At 35.1% G+C, this 9,153-nt stretch overlaps 1 non-coding gene across 1 annotated transcript; it reads left to right on the top strand.

The window, feature by feature from the left end:
• The first annotated feature begins 8,028 nt into the window (after positions 1-8,028).
• LOC113631581 (U6 spliceosomal RNA) lies at positions 8,029-8,133 on the top strand. The gene has a single exon (XR_003437446.1). It is a non-coding gene; the product is annotated as a U6 spliceosomal RNA (small nuclear RNA).
• Positions 8,134-9,153: the final 1,020 nt, after the last annotated feature.

The following is a 9,153-nucleotide window of genomic DNA, read 5'->3' on the forward strand; positions in this document are numbered from 1 at the left end:
TTCCTTCCTTCCTTCCTTCCTTCCTTCCTTCCTTCCTTCCTTCCTTCTTTCTTTTCTGTCATAAAAACACACACACAGAGTGACTTATCTCTGCTTGTAATAAATCCATATTGGTAGTGTGGTTGGGAAAATACTGTTCAGGGTGACAGTATCTATTCCCGACTCTGCTGGAAGGTGAAAGGAGGCGATCACATCTGTTTCCTCTACCTGACAGCTGTGCACTCCTGCACCTCTTCCTGCCAGCCCAGCACACTGCTGAGAAGTTTGCTATATTGAAGGATCAATTTTCAAGCACAGAAAGAATTTGTTTGCTTGTACACCTGTGCTCTAAAGGAAGTTTTCCCATTGCTTATGCCAGTTGGATGACTTGCTGAATTCTTTAGCATATATAAAAATGCAAAGTGCCTGAAATGGGAATGAAATGATAACATTATTAGAATTCTCTCTTGGGGTCAGATGAGACAGACGGTTGCATTAGGAGGATGCTGGGAATAGCTTCTCTAGTCTAAGTTTGTTTGCTATTTGTTTCCCTTTCTGTGAAAGCAATGCACATATTCAATATCCTACAGGACAAAAAGCACATTTAAAATAAAGAGGGGGCAGGCTGCGACATGAATATTAAAACTCCCACTGACTGAGCTTCATGCACAAGCATTGGTAAAGACCATCGTAGGTCTCCTGGATTCCACATTTCTCCTGAAAACTTCTGCATTCAGGAAACCTCGTGAAAACAAGTCATATGTGTAGGAAGATGCAATCCCCAAATCAAGTGAATTTGCTTTTCTCACTCATTCAAATAAAATCAGACTATATCATCATTTGCTTAAATTCTTCACATGTCCTCTTATGAAGCTTAAAACATATGCCTCTTTTGGGGTTTGGCCTCTGCTTCTCTCTCCAAATTTATTTCCCACCACTCTCCTATCTTACTCTGCTTCACCACTCTGGATTCCATGGTAATAAAGAAGTTGATGGGGTCTAGAAGCAAGAATGAAAAAGTTGGCTTTTAAGGTAAGAATTGTACTCCCTCCATTGTAATGAGAAAAAGATGTACAGACACAGATAGTAAAACAAATAGGGAATTCTCCTTTAATGATATATTTTTGATGAGTGACACGAGTTAAAGGAAATTTTTCAGAAGGAATTCAGATTTCAAGGTTTATTGTAAAATGACCTGGAGAAATTAGTGTCATGCTATGCATCTAGAAAAGGAAATGATGATAACTAGAAAGCAGCATGTGTTCACTAAGAATAACAATGTGGGGAAATTTTTCTTTCTTTCTAGACAGTGTTATTAGATGAGAATATTAGGGTATAATAATAACATTTGACAAGTTCTCTTGTGATGAAAAACCTTGACTCCATGCTTATAAATTTGATAGACTGGAAGTACTAAAAATGATTTTGCCCAAAGATGCCAACCATTAAGCAACCTAGAAGGAAGAATCTGGTTGTGAGTCACAGGGCTCTCTACTCCTACAATTTGCTCACAATGTATAAATAATTAGGGTGAAAAAAAGCAAGACACTTTTGTCAGATTGGTGGGTAACTTGAAGACGGGAAGGAGAATGGATAATTTGCATGCAGATTTTTTTTTTTTTTGAATCATGGCAAGCAGAAGCATGTGCTTGATTCTTGAAGTCCTTAATATGCTGTGTTTCCTTTTCTTTGAAAAGCTGTAAAGATTGAAATGAAATCCATGATTTAAATAAAACTAGGTTTGGGATGGAACTGGATAAAAGTTCTGAATGAGTAGGAGTGCAGGGCGATGGTATCTATCTAGTTCTCAAAGTGATTGAAGGTGGGAAGATATGATCAACATTAGTTCCCTTCTACCTAAGGAAGAAGGTCTCCTTGTCTCTGCCCTTCTTTCTATCCTGATGCTTTTTTTTTTTTTTAACATCTTTTGGAGTAAAATTGCTTTACAATGTTGTGTTAGTTTCTGCTGTACAACAAAGTGAATCAGCTACACATACACATATATCACCATATCTCCTCCCTCTTTCATCTCCCTCCCACCCTCCCTATCCCACCCCTCTAAATGGACACAAAGCACCAAACTGATCTCCCTGTGCTATGTAACTGCTTCTCACTAGCTATCTATTTTACATTTGTTAATTGATATATGTCAATGCCACTCTCTCACTTCATCCCAGCTTACCCTTCCCCCTTCCTGTGTCCTCAAGTCCATTCTCTATGTCTGTGTCTTTATTCCTGTCCTGGGTACATCAGAACCTTTTTTTTTTTTTTTTTAAATTCCATATATATGCGTTAGCATACAGTATTTGTTTTTCTCTTTCTGACTTACTTTACTCTGTATGATAGAGGTGGTCCATCCACCTCACTACAAATAATTCAATTTTGCTTCTTTTTATGGCTGAGTAATATTCCATTCTATATATGTGACACATCTTCTTTATCTATTCATCTGTCAATGGACACTTAGGTTGCTTTCATGTCTTGCTATTGTAAATAGTGCTGCAATGAACATGGTGGTACATGACTCTTTTTGAATTATGGTTTTCTCAGGGTATATGCCCAGTAGTGGGATTGCTGGGTCATATGGTAGTTTTATTTTTAGTTTTTTAAGGAAACTCCATATTGTTCTCCATAGTGGCTGTATCAATTTACATTCCCACCAACAGTGCAAGAGCGTTCCCTTTTCTCCACACCCTCTCCAACATTTATTGTTTGTAGAGTTTTTGATGATGGCAACTCTGACTGATGTGAGGTGATACCTCATTGTGGTTTTGATTTGCATTTCTCTAATGGTTAGTGATGTTGAGCATCCTTTTATGTGTTTATTGGCAATCTGTTTATCTTCTTTGGACAAATGTCTATTTAGGTCTTCTGCCCTTTATCCTGATTCTTTTTGGGTTCATATTTCCAATCACTTCCTGTTTCTGTCCTCTGATTTAATTCTATCCTGGAAGACAGGATCACCCAACATACGGACTGCAGTGTCTCCACTTTTTAGATTAATTTTTCTCCTAGTAGGATCTAACTTCTTGGCCAGAAGGAATGTGACATATTTGGTCTAAACATTGAGCTCATTTGCCACAAATAGACTCCTGTAATGAAATAATGTAGAAGTGGGTTTTTAAAACTTTATTCAATTCAAAAGGCAAGTTTCTGTCAATGGACTCTGTGCTGAGAAGTTTGCAAGTCAGGTTCACTGCAAGAGGTAATGTGAAAAGTTTTAAAGCTTCTGAATTTTTTTGGTAACTGTGCTTTTAACTGTTACCAATATTTGAATTAAGATGAACCAGAGGATGGGCATTTGGTTTATTTAAATATGTCAGATGACTAGTTCCTGGAAACCAACTGTTATTTACTTAGCTGCTTCCTCACATCAAGGGCTTTATACTTTCTTGCTCATGTAACAAAATGCTTAAACAAGCTGAATTATAATCTGTGAAGAAAAAAACAGGGGCATTGTAGATTGTTCAAGGAGGAGTAAGAATTCCAGTTTTAAAATGCACTGATTTCATGAGAATATGAGACCCACACTCATTCGCCATAGCTGAATGAGTTAAATGGAATCTCTTACTTTTAAAAATTTCAGAATTGTTTGCTGAGAAATAAAGAATTTGAGAAGAAATTTTGGAGAATTTGATAACTATAGTTAAGTCCTCTTGTCTGTTTTCCTTCTAACTTATCTTAATGTTATACAATTAAAAAAAAAACCCTTCAGATGTTTTCAGAATTTATGTGGTAGAATTATTATGGAATTAACATATATTTCCTGTAATGTATGCATTTGAACTAGTTTCTACATAGTATACTAAATTTTAGAAGAGCCACAAAGTTTATATATCTACAAACCAAAAATGTCTATCAGCAGGTGATGGGTAAACAAATTGTGTTATATAAGTATAATGGAATACTACTTGCTGAAGAAAAGGAATAAACTTAGTAGTTTAACACAACAACATGGGTGAACCTAAACAAGAATAGCTGAGTGAAAGAGGCTAGACATAGAAGAGTATACACTGTATGATTTCATTTATATGAGTGTCTAGAGCATGATTATGTTGATGGTTACACAGGTGTGTAAATGTGTTAAAACACATGTAACTGTATATTCGAAATTGGTGCAGTTTATTCTATGTAAAAGCTTATATATGTGGATCTCTGATCATGTGGTCCACCACGAAAATATGTGGACACCTCTTCTTTAAAACACCAAGATAAAATTTGTGAATTTGTTGAAAATTTCTCCTAAGTACAAAAGTATCTGCAGCCTGCAGTTCAACCGAGCTTAATGCGGAGGTTGCCTTGGAGAAAAGTGAAGGGACAGCTAATCAAGCAACTTTTCAGATTTGCATAAGGCGCTTTCAAAACATGCATATATATTGTGTTGTGTTTAAGAATTTCTTAGGGGAGAGGCCTTCTGTTGTCAGGAAACTTCAAGATAAACCAGGTGCTGGGGGTGTCTTCCATTCAAGAGGCCTGAATGTGGTAGAACTATCCTACATGAGCCAAAGGCAGGAGTGTGTTAATTGCCCTGGGAAGGAATTTGTAAGCATGAATGTAGTAGGCCAAGTGGGCAGAGTCAGTAGATGGGGAAGTTTGTGGGATTCATGATGAAACCCTGCCACATAACCTTCCACATCTACAATAGAGTCTGTAAATGTTTGCAGCAGCGTTGGTGGCTTGACCCTGGGGTAACCCAGAGTAGAAAAGGAGCCAGCAAAATTGCAGGAGTTGGACTACTCCCTAAAAATTAGAAGACATCTTGCAAGGCCCCTGGTTTGCCTATGTACAATGTCTGAGTACTTCCTACCTAAATCTGTGGAACTCACTTGACTTTCTGGTTACACATTTATACAATCTTGATTTTACAGTATATGTGTAACAATTTAAGAATTTTTTCTCAATGTAACAAATTTTTTAAAAAGGCTCTAAGATGTCAGAGTTGAAAATGGGGAAGGAACCACAAGGGCTGGCTTTCAGTTGGTTGAAAGCCATACATTCCAAAGTGACTTGACTCTTTTATTGTAGGTTGTGGGTAAATTCCATAACATCCAGTGTTTTCTGTGTCAATATGTATTCTGAAGCCAAAATTTGTTTGTGTGAGACTTCCTTTTGGCATATTCTATTATGTCACACTGTAACTTGAGGTGGTCAAAAATTTGAGAATAAATTTAAGTAAACATTTCAAATATTACTGTTAAAAGTTTATTTTAAATGTTAGATTCACTGTTATAAAATTTCAGAACCGGTATCTTTTGTTCTTTTACTATAATTTAGAGTTCACTCCTGCTAAATTCTTAAATACTTCTTTCTCATCCTAAATGAGACTAATACCTGGGGTCAGGACAAAGAAAATCAGTTCTCTTACAAGTAAGGGAATTCTTTATATTACTTCATTAAATATAAGCATTGCTTGCCTAGCAAATACAAAGTTACAATGTTGCTGGACAAAGAAAAAGTTAATTCAGTTTTGTTTTTTTTTCTGAATTTGGTGTTTGTCAAAATATTGAAGAACTGTGCTAATTTTTTCCCTGAAAGTATAAATAACTTTAATTAGCCTATAGTAATTGGTCTAGCTCTTTGTCTTTTGTTTTTAATATATAGATCAGAGTGCTCATATTGCTGAATAACATTTAGAACACTCTTTCAATTGAGACCTATTGGTGGCTCAGGAAATCAGTTCAGTAAGTTGCAAGAAGCAATTTTTTAAATGAAATGATAAAAAATACTAGAGCTCATCACCCATGGAAACCAAAAGCATTGTTTTGTGAAACATTTTTCAGCTATATGTGCACGTGCCTCTTGTGTGTGTGTGTGTGTGTGTGTGTGTGTGTGTGTGTGTGTGTACTAGGTTGCAAGATAAAGACTGTTTCTTACTGTGTGTTGAGAAAATCAAAAATATTTTTAAATAGTTTGTAATAGTATTTTAGAGGTTCACTTAAAATGTGACAGCTGAAATAATTGAGCTTCTGTCCTATGAAGAAAGAGATAGTTAGTGATAACTGAACACTCGGATTAATAAATTTCGTTACAATGGGATTGAACAAGAAAATTAGGTTCAAGATGGCTCTCCTACGTCTTTTTCTGAAGTCACTGGAAACTCTTTTATCCCTTAGATAACCCACCTTAAAACACTACATTTATATATTTTTAGGACATTTCAAAAATTTAAACATCATCAAACCTCCGTGGTTCACGTTTTGATCAAATATAAGTATTCCCATGAGCTACTTTATTTTATTTTTTTATTCCCTTTGCCTGGAATGTTCTACCTGCAGCTGGTCATATGGACAGTACTCATCAGAAAACATCTCTAATATTTCTTCTAGAGAAGGGTTTTCTGAACCACCAAATCTAAAATGTATCCCCTCAGTATGTCAGAATATGTTTTTTTCTTTTTAATAACACTTATCATGTAAAATAAAAATATTTGTTTTCTTCCTCATTTTGCTAACTACTCGATCTAAAATCCACCTATCCGTCTCTCTACAATGTGAGCTCCAGAAAGGAAAGTCTTTGCCTCTCTTGTCCACTGCTTGCCTTAGAAAAGTGTCTGACACCGAGTCGTTCCTCAATAAATATTTATTGACTACATGACTGATTTAGTTTAAGAAATGACCACAGGACTTCCCTGGTGGCGCAGTGGATGAGAGTCTGCCTGCCGATGCAGGGGACACGGGTTCGTGCCCCGGTCCGGGAAGATCCCACATGACACAGAGCGGCTAGGCCTGTGAGCCATGGCCGCTGAGCCTGCGCGTCCGAAGCCCATGCTCCGCAACGGGAGAGGCCACAACAGTGAGAGGCCCGCGTACCGAAAAAAAAAAAAAAGAAGAAAAAGAAATGACCACAACATTTGAATCTTGCTTTATAAAAACTTTCTAAAAGTGGAAATCAGGACATCCATAGCAATATACCATTCAAAATAATTTTGGGGGAGGACCTGGCTTTGTCCTCATTAGACTTTATTTATTTTCTATTTACTCCGAGTAGGAGTGTTTGGATTCCAAACCTTGAATAGCTTAGGAAATAATCAGAAAAGAAAAAAAAAAACAACTTTATTACCAACTCTGACCAGCAATCCCATTTAAAGCTAGAGTCAATAACAACTCTGATGAAGGCAATTAAAATACAGTTTATAACTAAGGTGGCTACTTTAGTAGATCATTCTGTCTCCATCTGCTATTTTAGGGGTCAATATGAGCCCTTTGTGTATTAAAATCTGTCAAATATAATCCTGAAAGTTCTTTTTTCAGTTAGCAAATTAAGAGGAGTGGATGACTACTATCTCTATTACAGGCTGGAAAACCAGTATATCTGCCTGAGTGCACTTATTTGAATGGAAAATAGCTAGATATAAAGTACACTGAAAAGAAATATGATAAAGCCTTTAAGCTAAGAGGCAGCTGACCCTATGTTAAAGGTTAAGTACTTCAAAAGTAATATTATTGGGGGGAAATTTTGCCTCTATGGGTGATTAAATTTAGTCTTCAAAAATTTGAAGAGTTAGGACATTTAAATTGCTAGATGAGTTTTTAGTAAAACAGTGACCTTGAGATTACATTGGTTATGTACCTAACCCACTTAAGATATTATTTTGATCATGAAGCCATTATTTGAAATATGCTGTTTGGCCGATAGATACTATAATAAATGTTACCTCTATTTTAATAGCAAGGTAAAATTAATAACTTTCAAGTTGAAATTCAGTTTATTTATATACATCCTCCTCCAAATTCTCATCAAGTTCTACCATTGTTTGTTATGTTATAACAGATGTAGCAATCACCAAAAAGGAAATACGTCAAATCAAACTGTTTATTGTTTGATCTTGAGAATGATCCAGAGAAGCAAATGTCCAATGTTTAAATTCTGAGGCTTAAAATAAATATTTCAGAAATACTCTCATCTTTTGTTGGTTAGTAAAATACACCACAGAATATCACTTCCTCATTACTTAATTCACTGTAAAGAAATATAGAATTTTTTAAAAAGAATTGTTTTGTCTGGTAAACATGGAAGGTCTACTGAAATAGGCATTTAAAAAAATAGATTGTGCTAGCTTTGGCAGCATATATACTGAAATTAATATGATACAGAGAAGATTAGCATGACCCTGTAGAGGATAACATGCAAATTTGTGAAGCATTCCATATATTTGGTATGTGTGAAAGTTTTTGAGAATTGATCCTTCTCATCACAAGGAAAAAATATTATTTTCTTTTTCTTTTTTTCGTATCTATATGAGATGACAGATCTGTATGAGATAATGATGTTAAACTTGTAGTAATCGCTTCATGATATATGTAAGTCAAATCATTATGCTATACACCTTAAACTTACACAGTGCTCTATGACAATTGTATCTCAATAAAATTTTAAAAATTGATTATGCCATAAAAGCATAAAATTGAAAGGCAATCATTATAATAGCAACAAAATAAGGGTCTATTTTATTGCATACTGAGTTAGTGCCGGATTCTGAACCAGGTACTTTCTCACAAAAACTCTGGAAAGTCACTACTTTCTAGTAGTTTTTAAAAAGTATACATTGTATACCTCTTGTCAATTTACAGACATAGAAACTTTCTTAATTGAACTATATAAACATTTATACTAGAAGTGCATGAATATCAATGAAATAACTTTATTTCCAAAATGTGGCCGGTAAATAGAATATGTTTTGGGGAAATAATACATTCCTTCTATTACTGGCACAAAAATATAACTTTGGTTAAAAAGAGATTGAATGATTTATTGATTGATGTGATGACTAGTTATGACAACCCTCACTTTCAAATCTACTATCAGGAATTGTCCAGCTGCTAAAAGTTTCAAAGTGTTGGTAAGTAAGAGAGACTGATCCTGATAAATGCAGTGTCTTACTTTGTGAAAACATGACAAAACTTTAAGAAGTGACTATTGTTAAAACATAATTTAAAAAAATTAAGAGTGTGGTTTTGGGGGTTTTGGTTTTTTAATTCCATTATGTTGATTTCAATTTCCTTCATACAGTAGAAATTGAAGTCTTCAAAGGGATTCCCAAAAGGTTGTCTATGTTAAAATGCCATTTCTAAAAGATAATCAACAAATGATGTTTGTAGGTTATTCTCACAGGGATCACATATGACAAATATAAAGCCAACTGGTCATTATCATATTACCCTTGACATGCACTCC

The sequence above is a fragment of the Aethalodelphis obliquidens genome, unplaced genomic scaffold (genome assembly GCF_003676395.1).
Source record: "Aethalodelphis obliquidens isolate GAN/ISIS:26980383/991018 unplaced genomic scaffold, ASM367639v1 scaffold33, whole genome shotgun sequence".
Lineage (NCBI taxonomy): Eukaryota > Metazoa > Chordata > Mammalia > Artiodactyla > Delphinidae > Aethalodelphis > Aethalodelphis obliquidens.